The sequence below is a fragment of the Physeter macrocephalus genome, chromosome 10 (assembly GCF_002837175.3).
Source record: "Physeter macrocephalus isolate SW-GA chromosome 10, ASM283717v5, whole genome shotgun sequence".
Classification (NCBI taxonomy): domain Eukaryota; kingdom Metazoa; phylum Chordata; class Mammalia; order Artiodactyla; family Physeteridae; genus Physeter; species Physeter macrocephalus.
Genome location: NC_041223.1, coordinates 43030378 through 43046415, shown reverse-complemented (window position 1 = coordinate 43046415; position 16038 = coordinate 43030378). Strand labels below are relative to the sequence as shown.

The 16038-nt window shown below is 37.3% G+C and overlaps 1 long non-coding RNA gene across 2 annotated transcripts in view; it reads left to right on the top strand.

Annotated features, from left to right (window-relative positions):
• Positions 1 to 16038, top strand: part of LOC114486960 (uncharacterized) — a 110550-nt gene that overhangs the window by 9365 nt on the left and 85147 nt on the right. The window lies entirely within an intron of this gene.

Here is a 16038-nt window from a genome sequence, read left to right as displayed (position 1 = left end):
CATGGAGTTGGGGTGCATCATCCTCCTGGTGTGGAAGTGCTGGCCAACCTGGAAGCTCTCCAAACCCCATACTACTGGGATTTTACGGAGGTTTCCTTACATAGGCATGGTCTGTTATTAACTGTTTCCAGCCCCTCTCCCCTCTCTGGAGAAATGCGGGAGACTGGCTTAGTCTTTCTGGTGACCAGCCCCATTCAGGCGCCATCCAGGAGCCCTTTAGAGTCTTCTCAGTAGAACAAAAGATGCTCCCACTGCTCTTATCACTTAGGAGTTTACAAGGGTTTTCAGAGCACTATGTCATGAACAGCATCAAAGATAAATATTAGAGATGCTCCAGTGTTCTTATCACTTAGGAAATTACAAGGATTTCAGGAGTTCTGTGCCAGAAACCAGAGGCAAAGCCCAGTATATTGATTCTTGAAAAATGTGGGGATTAAGGGTATTGATCACCTGCATTGTCGCAAATTCGAATATAACTTTACAATCGGCCCTCCATACCTGCAGTTCCACATCCAAAGATTCAGCCAGCCTCACATGATGTAGTACCGTGGTGTGTATTTATTGAAAAAAATCCACATATAAGTGGACCTGCACCATTCAAACCTGTGTTGTTCAAGGGTCAAATGTATATATCTTCTATTATCTCACACTTGTGTTTTGGATTTGTTGAGTTTCTTGGATCTGTGGGCTTATAGTTTTCATCAAATTTGGAAAATATTTTGGCTTTTACTTCTTTTGATATTTTTCTGCTTCCCTTACCCCTGTCCTTTGGGGACTCCAATTTTACATGTATTATGCTACTTGACTTTGTCCTACAGAACTCACTGATACCCTGTTGAATTTTTTGGACTCTTTCTTTTTGGATAATTTCTATTGCTATGTCTGTAAGTTCACTAATCTTTTCTTGGGCAATGTCTAATCTGCTGTTAATCCATTCAATGTATGTTACATCTCAGCCATTGTAATTTTCTTCTTCAGAAGTTAGATTTGGGTCATTTAAAAAGTATTTTCTATCATGTCTCTACCTAACATGATCCTCTACCACTTATTGTTCATATTGTTAATTATGTAGTTTTGAATCTTTTGTTTTATTTCTGTAAATTTTTAGTTGTATAGTTTAAAATTATTATACTGTATTACAAGAATTCTTAATTTCTATTTTTGTCCTACTATTTTTGTATTTTCTTTTATTCTACTTTCTCACAATTTACATTCTGCTAAAATGCAAGCAGGAATTTTTGTTGGTTTTGAAGCTACTAAAACAGGGCCTTTCACATAGTAGATTCTGAATACTGTTTGTTGAATTGAATTCTTGTCATATTACTGAAATGTTTGTTCTTATGACTTGGTTCTAGTCTTTAAATATGTTTTTCAGTTTTTAAAATTTTCATCAATTTATTGCATATCCACTACTTTCTTCCTTTGCTCACTCCAATACAGCAACAGTGCTGCTGCTTAGACATTCCTGCTTTTCCTAGCACTTTGCATTTGCTGTTACTACCACTTAGAATGCTCACCCCCCAGTTACCTTCCTGGTTCAGTCCCCACATCCCCACTCCCTGCCTCATACTCCATGTCTTCCCTCCCTTGTTCTTCTCCATTTTATTTATCATTACCATCTGACAATACACAATTGTGCTTTTTACTGACTTTTTTAATCTATCATATGTATATATGTATACAGATACACACACACACTCCCACAACAATATAAGCTCCACAGAGCACACAAAGCAGGTTTTTTGCATTTTTCCCCTCATTGGTATATACCTAGTCCTAAAACAGTTCTCGGCATATTGAAGGTGTGCAACAAATGTTGGAAATATTATTTTTACATGACTAATTTTTTAAAAATTTGCTTCAACCTTTGACTTTTTACAGTTTGGTTTTTGTTTTTGGTGAGACTAGTTCACAAGGTTCACAGGATGTCTTTTTCAATGTTTCCTGCTCTGTGAATTCAAACCATGGTCCCTAATAGATTCCAGCCCTCTCCTTCGAAACGGACAGGCCTCTTTAAACTCAATTTGAACACATAGATTCATTCTGTCTGGATTTGGCTTCCTAACAAGATATTTAATATGCCTACTTTTTAAAATATAAATTTATTTTATTTATTTATTTTTGGCTGTGTTGGGTCTTCGTTGCTGCCCTCGGGCTTTCTCTAGCTGTGGCGAGTGGGGGCTACTCTTTGTTACTGTGTGCGGGCTTCTCATTGTGGTGGCTTCTCTTGTTGCGGAGCACAGGCTTTAGGCACACGGGCTTCAGTAGTCATGGTGCATGGGCTCAGTAGTTGTGGCTTGCAGGCTCTAGAGTGCAGGCTCGGTAGTTGTGGAGCACAGGCTTAGTTGTTCCATGGCATGTGGGATCCTCCCGGACCAGGGCTTGAACCCATGTCCCCTGCATTGGCAGGTGGGTTCTTAACCACTGCGCCACTAGGGAAGCCCTTAATATGCCTATTTTTTACACCCCTCATTTGAGAGGGCACATTTATTGTTTTGCTGCCTGCTCTCAATTCAACCAATGAAGCACATATTTGTCTCTGACCATCTCAGTGCCACTGTAGGTGATGGTGTTGCTAAATCCTTTATGGAGAGAATATGGATTGGAAGAATATTTTCCCATGGATCACTCCTCAATGAATCAAAGAGAAAATTTCAAGCTCCAATAATTTATAATGTATTATTTGGAAGGGCAAGTTATAGGAGAAAGTTTTCATAGAGAAACCTTTATCTGTGATCTGCGGAAGCAGTATTCAACCTCAGGGGGTGTGCAAGATGAACCACTGCGATGAAGAGACATTTATTGGAACTTCTATTTATATATTTTATATTTATTTTTGAGTCTAAAAATAATATATTTAAGTATTTATTGTTGGACTTCCCTGGTGGCACAGTGGTTAAGAATCCACCTGCCAGTGCAGGGGACACAGGTTTGATCCCTGCTCTGGTAAGATCCCGCATGCCGTGGAGCAACTAAGCCTGCAAGCCACAACTACTGAGCCCACATGCTGCAACTACTGAAGCCCACGTGCTCTAGGGCCCGCCTGCCGCGACTGCTGAGCCCACGTGCTGTAACTACTGAAGCCCGCACGCCTAGAGTCCATGCTCTGCAACAAGAGAAGCCACCACAATGAGAAGCCCACGCACTGCAACGAAGCGTAGCCCCCACTCGCTGCAGCTAGAGAAAGCCCGCGCACAGCAGTGAAGACCCAATGCAGCCAAAAATTTAAAAAATTTAAATTTTAGAAAAAGTATTGTAAAAATTGCAACTGGACGCTTATGTTTATGTCAGATGATTTTCAGGTAAAGTTCTTGAGTTTTCAGGGGAGAGGGGGAGGTCTAAAATTGCAGGCATGGACTGTAACACTGTACCTCAATTTCTTTGTTTTCTGTTGTGACTATGTTGCAGTTTGTGTATAGATCTACAGATTATATATTGTTCAGGTTATATCATATTTTTATTATAATGATACAATTAATATGACATTGATGTATTATATTAGTATATAACAATGATATATTATTTAGATATATGTTGTCACCCTACAGATTATATGTCTCTAAATTTAAATTAACATAGAAATAACTTAGATTATATCATCTATCATTAGCCATGAACTATGCCTGAAGAGGCCTTGAAATATAAATGCCATCACCATAGTGATGGGTTTTTTTTCTATATAATGTATATATCAGTACAATAATATGTGCATCTACATAAATTAGTTACTTCTTTGGGCTTGTGTGCTCACAAACATTTTACTATGGGTATATAATAAACATTACTTTAGGGTTATGGTGAAAGTTTATGAAAAAGTTAGCCTCTCTTTTTTTTTTTTTTTTTTAACCGTCTTTGTAGCTCACCATGTGAATCAAATTCTTATTAAAGGCTGATACCTTGGCTCACCTGAGACTCATGGAATAAGAATCTCTGGAGGTGGGGCCCTGAAGTCAGTATTTTAAACAAGTAACCAAGGTGACTCATGCATACCAAAATATAAGAACCACTGTGTTATATGATGTTTAAATATTTCCCCTCAATCTTAATTTTCAAAATAACTTCTGAGCCCATTGGTAACTATATTGTTGAAATTAGAGTATTATAAAAACTAAAATGAAGGCAGCTATCTGAAGATCTTTTGAACACTCCTAATTTCCTGTGAAAAAGTTTCCCTTTTCATCTCCTACTAAAATGTTAATGACAGAAAGAGATCAATCGTTTTGTCATGTTTGTGCAAATGAGAGTATCAACACACAACGTCTGTCACCATACAAAGATAATTGTTTTAGCTTCTGGTTAACCTAAGACTGCAGGGAAGTGAAAAGACACCTGGCTAAGGCAGCAAAACAATATGCAAAACTGCATTTGATAGAGACTGTTCATGAAGGTAAGTTTAAATCTTAATGCAAACTTCTTAGCTTCAAAGTAACAAGTGAAATAAATGCCATTAAGAAGGCACAGACTTGGCCAGATTATTAAGGATAAATCTATGGATATTATTTCCAAGTGTATGTGTTTTTAAGGAATTCTTGGCTGCAAATAACAGAAACTAACTCAAAATAGCTTCAGTAAAATTCCTATAAAGATATTAAGTACCTTAAAAAGCCAAAGAGGAGGAATTCATGCACATCTCAGGGAAGGACTTAACCAAGAAGTGAAAGCCCTCAGGAATCTCTGAATCTTCAGTCTCTTTCACACTTCTTTGCTCCATGGTTTCTTTCTGTTGGTTGCTGTTTCCTACTCCTCAGTTTAGTTGAACTTGGTGGCCTTGCAGCTCCAAGTTTTAGGTGTTATAGATGCAGCTATATGATAGAATTAACTGAACTTGCTTTGTGCTGAATTCCACATTCTTTTTTTTTTTTTTGCGGTACGCGGGCCTCTCACTGTTGTGGCCTCTCCCGTTGTGGAGCACAGGCTCCGGACGCGCAGGCTCAGCGGCCATAGCTCACGGGCCCAGGGGCTCCGCAGCATGTGGGATCTTCCCGGACCAGGGCACGAACCCATATCCCCTGCATCGGCAGGTGGACTCTCAACCACTGCACCACAAGGGAAGCCCTGAATTCCACATTCTTGGCAAGAGAATCAGATTTTCCCAGTTAGAGCTCTATACTGATCTTTGGTTCAATTAGCTACAGCAAGGCCGGCCAGGTCATATAGTTAAATGTGACTGCCAGGGGCTAGCCCTGTGGACCAAGGAGTGTTTCTAGGGGAAGTACACAGAGAAAACAAGAATTGTTGATTCATTAGCTGGGCATAGATCCCCACTGATTCTCAGGAGCCTCCAAATGCCTTTATTTTGGTGGAGCCCAAATACCCACCCGGTGGAGCCCAAATACCCACCCAATGCTGGGATCCAGAACTCCTCTCGCCATAAATCATTTTATTAAACATCTAAGTTGAGTGAATTAGAGTAATGATCTCTTATTACTAGAACACTTTAAAGCCTATTCTGGATTCTAGATTATTTTGGGGGATGGATATCACTGATATGTGCCTGGCTGTCATAGTCAATAGGACAAATTTCCCCACTTAACGTTTTTAAGAAACATGAATTGTGGCCTATTTTTAAATTATTAGAAAAAAGTGGTTCAACAGCAACTACAAATGCATTTTGAACACTAACTGGCACATAATGATTATGCAACAGTAATTAAATGAAAAATAAAATCAGTGACTTTTCCACAATATGTTATTTGTTTATGACATTGCTACACAGAAAATTGAATTTTAGTCTGGAAGGTCTTTTTTTTCTTCAGTTTTTTCAAGATATAATTGACTTACAGCACTGTATAAGGTTTATAGCATAATGATTTGACTTACAGACATCATGAAATGATTACCACAGTAAGTTTAGTCAACATCCATTATCTAATATAGATACAAATTAAAAGATAAGGGGACTTCCCTGGTGGCGCAGTGGTTAAGAATCTGCCTGCCAGTGCAGGGGACATGGGTTTGAGCCCTGGTCCAGGAGGATCCCACATGCCATGGAGGAACTAAGCCCGTGGGCCACAACTACTGAGCCCATATGCCACAACTACTGAAGCCTGTGTGCCTGGAGCCCGTGCTCTGCAACAAGAGAAGCCACCGCAGTGAGAAGCCCATGCACCACAACAAAGAGTAGCCCCCGCTCACTCTGCAACTAGAGAAAGCCCATGCACAGCAACGAAGACCCAACACAGCCAAAAATAAATAAATGAATAAATAATTTAATTAATAAAATAAAAAGATAACTCTTAGGATTTACTCTCAACAACTTTCATATGTAACATATAGTGGTGTTAGTTATATTAATCATGTTGTACATTGAATCCCTAGTACTTACTTTCTTACACCTGAATGTTTGTACCTTTTGACCACCTTCATCCAGTTCCCCTCCCCCTAACCCCCACCTCTGGTAACCATAAATCTGATCTCTTTCTTTTATTATAAGTTTGTTTGTTTTTGAAGTGTAACTGACTTACAACACTCTGTTAGTTCCTGGTGCACAACATAGTGATTCCATCTTTCTGTACATTACAAAATGATCACGATAAGTTAGTTAACGTCTGTCACCATACAAAGATAATACTTTTTTTTTTTTTTTTTTTTGCAGTACACGGGCCTCTCACTGTTGTGGCCTCTCCCGTTGCGGAGCACAGGCTCCGGACGCACAGGCTCAGCGGCCATGGCTTACGGGCCCAGCTGCTCCGCGGCATGTGGGATCCTCCCAGACCGGGGCATGAACCTGTGTTCCCTGCCTCGGCAGGCAGACTCTCAACCACTGTGCCACCAGGGAAGCCCCAATACATTATTATTGACTATACTCCCCACTTGGTACATTTCATACCTGTGACTCATTTATTTTGTAACTGGAAGTTTGTACCTCTTAACCTCCCTCACCTATTTGTCTCCTCCCCTCTGGCAACCAGCTGTTTGTTCTCTATATCTATGCCTCTGTTTTCTTATGTTTATTCATTTGTTTTGTTTTTTAGATTTCATATGTAAGTGAAATCATGCAGTATATGCAGTATTCACTTGGCATAATACCCTGTAGGTCCAACCATGTTGTTGCAAATGGCAAAATTACATTCTTTTTTATGGATGAGTAACATTCCATTATTATATACCATATCTTCTTATCCTTTCATCTATTGATGGGTATGAAGTGTGCTACCATATCTTGACTATTGTAAATACTGCTGTAATGAACATAGGGATGAATGTGTGTTTTCGAATTAGTATTTTTGTTTTCTTCAGATAAATATCCAGGGGTGGAATTGCTGGATTTTATAGAACTTATTTTTTTACTTTTTGAGGAACCTGCATACTGTTTTGTTTTTTATTTTATAATCTTTAAAAATTGAGGAATAGTTTATTTACAATGTTGTTCCATACTGTTTTTCATAGCACTTGCACCAATTTACATTCCCACCAACAATGCGCAGGGGTTCCTCACCAACACTTCTTTTGTGTGATCTTTTTGATAATAGCCATTCTGAAAGATGTGAGGTGATAGTTCATGGTTTTGATTTGCTTTTCCCTGATGATTAGTGATGATTAGTGATGTTGAACATCTTTTCATGTGCCTGTTGGCCATCTGCATGTCTTCTTTGGAAAAATGTCTATTCAGGTCTTCTGCTTATTTTTGATTGGGTTTTTTTTTGATACTGAGTTGTATGAGCTGTTTATATATTTTGGATATTAACCCCTTGTCAGTCATCATTTGCCAACATTTTATCCCACCGTGTAGGTTGTCTTTGTCTTGTCATTTTGTCAGTGATTTCCTTTGCTGTGTAAAAGATTTTAAGTTTAATTGGGTCCAATTTATTTACTTTTGCTTTTATTTCCTTTGCCTTAGGAGACAGATCCAAAAAATTACTACACCTTATGTCAGAGTGTTCTGCCTATGTTTGCTTTTAGTGGTTGTAGGGTTTCAAGTCTTACATTTAGGCATTTAATCCATTTGGCATTTATTTTTGTATATGCTGTGGGGAAATGTTCTAATCTCATGTTTTATATGTAGTTATCCAGTTTTCCCAGCAGCATTTATTGAAGAAAATGTCTTATCTCCATTATATATTCTTGCCTCCTTTGTCATAGATTAATTGACCATAGGTGCGTAAGTTTACCTCTGTGCTCTCTATTCTGTTCCAATCATCCTATGTGTCTGTGTGCCAGTACCATGCTGTTTTGATTACTGTAGTTTTGTAGTATAATCTGAAGTCTGGGAGGGTGATACCTCCAGATTTTTTTATTTTTCTCAAGATTGTTTTGGGCAATTCAGGGTCATTTATGGTTCCATATTTTAGTATTATTTCTTATAGTTGGGTGAAAAATGTCCCAGGTATTTTGCTAGTGCTTGCATTAAATCTGTAGATTGTTCTGGGTAGTATGGCTATTGTAACAATATTCTTCCAATCCAAGGGCTCAGGGTAACTTTCCATTTCTTTGGATCATTTCCTTTATCAATGTTTTATAATTTTCAGTGTATAGGTCTTTCACTTCCTTGGTTAAGTTTATTCCTAGGTATTTTATTCTTTTTGATGTGATTTTAAATGGGAGTTTTAAAACTTTATAATAGTTCATTATTAGTGTATAGAAAAGCAACAGATTTCTGTATATTAATCTTGTATCCTGAAACTTTGTTGAGTTCATTTATTCTAGTAGTTTTTGGGTGGAGACTTTAGGGTTTTCTATATAAAGTATCATGTCATCTGCAAATAGTGACAGTTTTACTTCTTCCCTTCGAATTTGCATGCCTTTTTTTTTCCTTGTCTGATTGTTGTGGCTAGGACTTCAATACAGTGTTAAATAGAAGTGGCAACAGTGGGCATCCTTGTCCTGTTCCTGAATTTAGAGGAAAGTCTTTCAGCTTTTCACCATTGAATGTGATGTTAGCTGTGGGTTTCTCACAAATGGCCTTTATAATGTTGAGATATAATCTCACCCACTTGCATGAGATTTTTATCATGAATGGGTGTTGAATTTTGTCAAATGTCTTTTCTGGTCTATTGAGATGATCATGTGATTTATCCCTCCTTTTGTTAATGTGGCATATCACACCAATTGATTTGCAAATATTGATTGTGTCCCTGGAATAAATCCAACTTAATCATGGTGTATGATCCTTCTTACATATTCTTGTTTGCTAATATTTTGTTGAGGATTTTTGCATTTATATTAATATAATTTATATTATATAATTTATATTAATCAAAGATATTGGCCTGTAATTTTCTTTCTGTAGTGTCTTTGTCTGGTTATTATATGAGGGTAATTGTGGCCTTGTAGAATGAATTTGGGAGTGTTCCGTCCCCTTCAATTTTTTTTTGAAGTAGTTTGGGAAGGAAGGTATTTTTTTTTCTTTATATATCTGGTAGATTTTCCCTATGAAGCTGTCTGGTCCTGGACTTTTGTTTGCTGGAATTTTTTGTTACAAATTCAATTTCACTACTAGTGATTGTTGTGTTCAAATTGTCTGTTTCTTCCTGATTCATTTTTGGCAGTTGTGTGTTTCTAGAAATTAGTCCATTTTTCTAGGTTGTCCAGTCTTTGGTATATAACTGTTCATAGTCTTTTTTATGATTTTCTGTATCTCTGTGGTATCGGTTGTTAGTTCTCCTCTTTCATTTATTATTTATTTGGGTCCTCTCTCTTTTTCATGAGCCTGGCTAAAGGTTTATCAATTTTATTTACTTTTAAAACAACCCAGCTCTTGGCTTCATCTTTTCTTTTTTTTGTTCTCTATTTTATTTCCTCTCTGATTATTCTTATTTCCTTCTGTTGACTTTATGCTTTGTTTGTTCTTCTTTTTCTAATTCCTTTAGGTGGTATCCTAGGTTGTTTGAGATTTTCTTTTTTTTTTTGGCCACGCTATGTAGCATGTGGGCTCTTAGTTCCCCCGACCAGGAATCAAACCTGTGCCTCCTACAGTGGAAGCATGAAGTCTTAACCATTGGACTGCCATGGAACTCCTGAGATTTTCTTATTTCTTGAGGAAGGTCTGTATCACTATAAACTACCATCCTAAACTCTTCTTCCTGCATCCCATAGATTTTGGAGTGTTGTGTTTCCATTTTCATTTGCCTCAAGGTATTTTCTCATTTTCTCTCCTTTTTAAAAAAATGTATTTTATTTATTTGTTTTTAGCTGCATTGGGTCTTCATTTCTGCGCGCAGGCTTTCTGTAGTTGCGGCAACTGGGGGCTACACTTCGTTGCAGTGCGCGGGCTTCTCATTTTGGTGGCTTCTCTTGTTGCGGAGCACGGGCTCTAGGCATGTGGGCTTCAGTAGTTGTGGCACAGGGCTCAATAGTTGTGAATCACAGGCTCTAGAGTGCAGGCTCAGTAGTTGTAGTGCACGGGCTTAGTTGCTCTGTGGCATGTGGGATCTTCCCAGACTAGGGCTCGAACCCGTGTCCCTTGCATTGGCAGGCAGATTCTTAACCACTGTGCCACCAGGGAATCCCTCTCAAGTACATTTTTTTTTTTTTGGTGGTACGCGGGCCTCTCACTTTTGTGGCCTCTCCCATTGCGGAGCACAGGCTCCGGACGCGCAGGCTCAGCGGCCATGGCTCATAGGCCCAGCCACTCCACAGCATGTGGGATCCTCCTGGACTGGGGCACGAACCCGTGTCCCCTGCATCAGCAGGCGGACTCCCAACCACTGCGCCACCAGGGAAGCCCTCAAGTATATTTTTGATCCTCTTCTCTCTCTCTTCTCCTCTTGGTACCCCTATAATGTGAATCCTCATAAGCTTAATGTTATCCTGAGATCTCTAAAATTGTTTTCATTAAAATTTTTTTTTCTAATTGGGTGATTTCCATTACTGTATCTTCTAGATCACTTATACATTCTTCTGTATCACTCAGTCTGTTATCCATTCCTTCTAGTGTTTTTTATACTTATATTTCATCTATTGAATTCATTTCAATATTTGTTTGGGTATCTGTTATATTTTCTAGTTCCTTGTTAAAGTGTTTACTGCGTGCATAAATCCTTTTCCTAATTCATTTAATATTTTTATGACCAATATGTTCAATTCTTCATCTGGTAAATTACTTATTTCTATTATTTTTTTCAGGGGTTTTCCCTTGGTCTTTTTAAAAAAAATTTTATATTATATTGGAGTATAGGTGATATGTTAGTTTCAGGTCTACAGCAAAGTGATTCAGTTATACATATACATATATACATTCTTTTTCAGATTCTTTTTCTATATAGATTATTACAGATTATTGAGTAGAATTCCCTGTGCTATACAGTAGGGCCTTGTTGGTTATCTATGTTATATATAGTGTATCTGTTAATCCCAACCTCCTAATTTATCCTTCCCCAACCCCCACCTTTGCACTTTGGTAACCATAAATTTGTTTTTTAAGTCTGTGAGTCTGTTTCTGTTTTGTGGATAAGTTCATTTGTATCAATTTTCTTTTAGATTCCAAATATAAGCAGTATCATATATTGTCCTTCTCTGACTGACTTCACTTCCTATGGTAATCTCCAGGTCAATCCATGTTGCTGCAAATGGCATTATTTCATTCTGTTTAATGGTTGAGTAGTATTCCATTGTATATATGTACCACATCTTCTTTATCCATGCATCTGTTGATGGACATTTAGTTTGCTTCTAGGTCTTGGCTATAGCAAACAGCACTGCAGTGAACATTGGGTTGCATGTATCCTTTTGAACTGTGGTTTTCTCTGGATATATGTGCAGGGGTGGGATTGCTGTGTCATATGGTAGTTCTGTTTTTAGTTTTTTAAGGAACCTCCATACTGTTCTCCATAGTGGCTATACCAATTTTCATTCCCACCAACAGTGTAGGAGGGTTCGCCTTTCTCCACACCTTCTCCAGCATTTATTGTTTGTAGATTTTTTTGATAATGGCCATTCTGACCTGTGTGAGATGATACCTCATTGTAGTTTTGATTTGCATTTCTCTAATAATTAGTGATGTTGAGTATCTTTTCATGTGCCTCTTTACCATCTGTGTGTCTTCTTTGGAGAGATGTCTATTTAGATCTTCTGCCAATTTTTTATTGGGTCGTTTGTCTGATATTGAGCTGTTTGCAAATTTTGGAGATAAATCCCTTGTCAGTTACATTGTTTGCAAATATTTTCTCCCATTCTGTGGGTTGTCTTTTTGTTTTGTTTATGGTTTTCTTTACTGTGCAAAAGCTTTTAAGTTTAGTTAGGTCCCATTTGTTTATTTTTATTTTCATTATTCTAGAAGGTGGATCAAAAAAGATATTGGTGCAATTTAGGTCACAGAGTGTTCTGCCTGTTTTCCTCTAAGAGTTTCATAGTATCTGGTCTTACATTTAGGTCTTTAATCCATTTTGAGTTTATTTTTGTGTATGGTGTTAAGCTGTCCAGTTTTCCCAGAACCATTTATTGAAGAGACTGTCTTTTCTCCACTGTATATTCTTGCCTCTTTTGTCATAGATTAATTGACCATAAGTGCGTGGGTTTATTTCTGGGCTTTCTGTCCTTTTTCATTGATCAGTGTGTTTGTTTTTGTGCCAGTACCATACTGTTTTGATGACTGTAGCTTTGTAGTATAGCCTGAAGCCAGAGAGCCTGATTCCTCCAGCTCCAGCTTTTTCTTTCTCAGGATTGCTTTGGCTATTTGGGGTCTTTTGCGTCTCCATACAAATTTAAAAACATTTTGTTCTGGTTCTGTGAAAAATGCCGTTGGTAATTTGATAGGGATTGCACTGAATCTGTAGATTGCCTTGGGCAGTATAGTTATTTTAACAGTAGTGATTCTTCCAATTCAAGAACACCGTATATCTTTCCATGCTTGTGTTATCTTCGATTTCTTTCATCAGCGTCTTTCCTTTCATCAGCATCTTATAGTTTTTGGAATACAGGTCTTTTGCCTCCTTAGGTAGTTTTATTCCTAGGTATTTTATTCTTTTTGATTCAATGGTGAATGGGATTGTTTCTTTAATTTCTCTTTCTGATCTTTCATTGTTAGAAATGCAACAGATTTCTGTGTGTTAATTTTGTATCCTGAAAGTTCACTGAATTCATTGTTGAGTTCTAGTAGTTTTCTGGAAGCATCTTTAAGATTTTCAATGTATAGTATCATGCCATCTGCAAACAGTGACAGTTTACTTTTTCTTTTCAAATTTGGATTCCTTTTCTTTCTTTTTCTTCTCTGATTACCATGGCTAGGACTTCCAAAACCTTGTTGAGTGAAAGTGGACCTCCTTGTATTGTTCCTGATCTTCGAGAAAATGCTTTCAGTTTCTCACTGTTGATTATGATGTTATCTGTAGGCTTTTCATATATGGCCTTTATTATGTTGAGGTATGTTCCCTCTGTGCCCACTTTCTGGAGAGTTTTTATCATAAATCGGTGTTGAATTTTGTCAAAAGCTTTTTCTGCATCTATTGAGATAATAATATTGTTTTTTTATTCTTCATTTTGTTAATGTGCTGTATCACAGTGATTGACTTATGGATATTGAAAAATACTTGCATCCCTGTGATAAATCCCACTTGATTGTGGGGTGCGATCCTTTTAATGTATTGTTGAATTCAGCTTGCTAATATTTTGTCGAGGATTTTTGCATCTGTGTTTCATCGGTGATATTGGCCTGTAATTTTCTTTTATTTGTGGTACGTTTGTCTGGTTTTGGTATCAGGGTGATGGTGGCCTATAGAATGAGTTTGGGAGTGTTCCTCTGTAATTTTTTGGAAGAGTTTCAGAAGGATAGATGTCAACTCTTCTCTAATTGTTCGATAGAATTCACCTGGTCCTGGACTTTTGTTGGGAGTTTTAAAATCACAGTTTCAATTTCAGTGCTTGTGATAGGTCTGTCCATATTTTCTACTTCTTCCTGGTTCAGTCTTGGGAGATTTTACCTTTCTAAGAATTTGTCCACATCTTCTAGGTTGTCCATTTTATTGGCATATACTTGCTTGTAGTAGTCTTTTATGAGCCTTTGTATTTCTGTGGTGCCTGCTGTAACTTCTCCTTTTTCATTTCTGATTTTATTGATTTGAGCCCTCTCTTTTTTCTTGGTGAGTCTGGCTAAAGCTTTGTCAATTTTGTTTATCTTTTCAAAGAACCAGCTTTTAGTTTAATTGATCTTTTCTATTGTTTTCCTTGTCTATATTTCATTTATTTCTGGTATGACTTTTATGATTTCTTTCCTTCTGCTCACTTTGGGTTTTGTTTGTTTTTCTTTCTCTCGTTCCTTTAGGTGTATGGTTACATTGTAGATTTGAGATTTTTCTTATTTCCTGAGGTAAGATTGTATTGCTGTTAACTTCCTTCTTAGAACTGCCTTTATTGTGTGTCATAGGTTTTGGATCGTCATGCTTCAGTTGTCATTTGTCTCTAGGTATTTTTTGACTTCCTCTGTGATTTCTTCAGTGATCCATTGGTTTTTTTCATACCATATTTTTTTTAGCCTCCACCTGTTTGTGTGTTTTTTCACAGTTTTTTTCTTTCAGTTGATTTCTAATCTCATAGCATTGTGGTCAGAAAAGATACTTGATATGATTTCAACTTTCTTAAATTTTTGGAGGCTTGCTTTATGTCCCAGCATGTGATATATCCTGGAGAATGTTCATGTGCAGTTGGAAAGAATGTGTATTCTGCTGCTTTTGGATGGAATGCTCTATAAATATCAATTAAATCCATCTGGTCTAATTTGTCATTTAAGGCCTGTGTTTCATTATTAATTTTCTGTCTGGATGATCTGTCCATTGATATAAGTGGGGTGTTAAAGACCCCCACTGTTATTGGGTTACTGTTGATTTCTCCTTTTATGACTGTTAGCATTTGCCTTATATATTGGGGTACTCCTATGTTGGATGCATATATATTTACTATTATTATATCTTCTTGGTTTATCCCTTGATCATTGTGTAGTGTTCTTCTTTGTCTTTTGTAACAGTCTTTATTTTAAAGTCTGTTTTGTCTGGTAAGAGTGTTGCAACTCGGCTTCCTTTTGCTTTCCATTTTCATGGAATACCTTTTTGCATCCAATGGCTTTCAGTCTGTATGTGTCCCTAGATCTGAAGTGGGTCTTTTGTAGACAGCATACACATGGGTCTTCTTTTTGTATCCATTCAGCCAGTCTGTGTCTTTGGTTTGGAGCATTTAATCCATTTACATTTACGATAATTACTGATATGTAAGTTCTTATTGCCATTTTGTTAATTGTTTTGGGTTTGTTTTTGTAGGTGTTTTTTCTTCCCATCCCCTTTTGTTCTCTTGTGATTTGATGATTATCTTTATTGTGTTTGGATTCCTTTTTTTTTGTGTATATATTTATTGTAAATTTTTGGTTTGTGGTTACCATGAGGTTTTGACATAGCAGTCTATCTATATACGAGATTGTTTTAAGTTGCCGGTCTCTTAATTTCAAATGCATTTCCAATAACCTGCATTTGTACTCTCATCTTCTCATGATTACTGGTTTTGATATCACATTTGTGTGTGAATAATTTTCTACCTTTACTCTATGTTTGCCTTTACCGGTGAGCTTTCCCATTTCTCATTTTCTTGTTTCTAGTTGTGACCTTTTCTTTTCTCCTAGAGAAGTTCCTTTATCAATTGTTGTGAAGCTGGAATGGTGATGATGAATTCCCTTAGCTTTTGCTGGTCTGTAAAACTTTTGATTTCTCTACTGAATCTGAACGAGAGCCTTCCTGGGTAGAGTGTTCTTGGTTGTAGGTATTTCCCTTACATCACTTTATTATTTTTTTTTGAATTTTTGAATTTTATTTTATACAGCATGCTCTTATTAGTCATCAATTTTATACACATCAGTGTATACATGTCAATCCCAATCGCCCAATTCATCACACCACCACCCCCACCCACCTGCCGCTTCCCTCGCTTGGTGTCCATACATTTGTTCTCTACATCTGTGTCTCAATTTCTGCCCTGAAAACCGGTTCACCTGTACCATTTTTCTAGGTTCCACATTTATGAGTTAATACAAGATATTTGTTTTTCTCTTTCTGACTTATTTCACTCTGTATGACAGTCTCTAGATCCATCCACGTCTCAACAAATGACCCAATTTTGTTC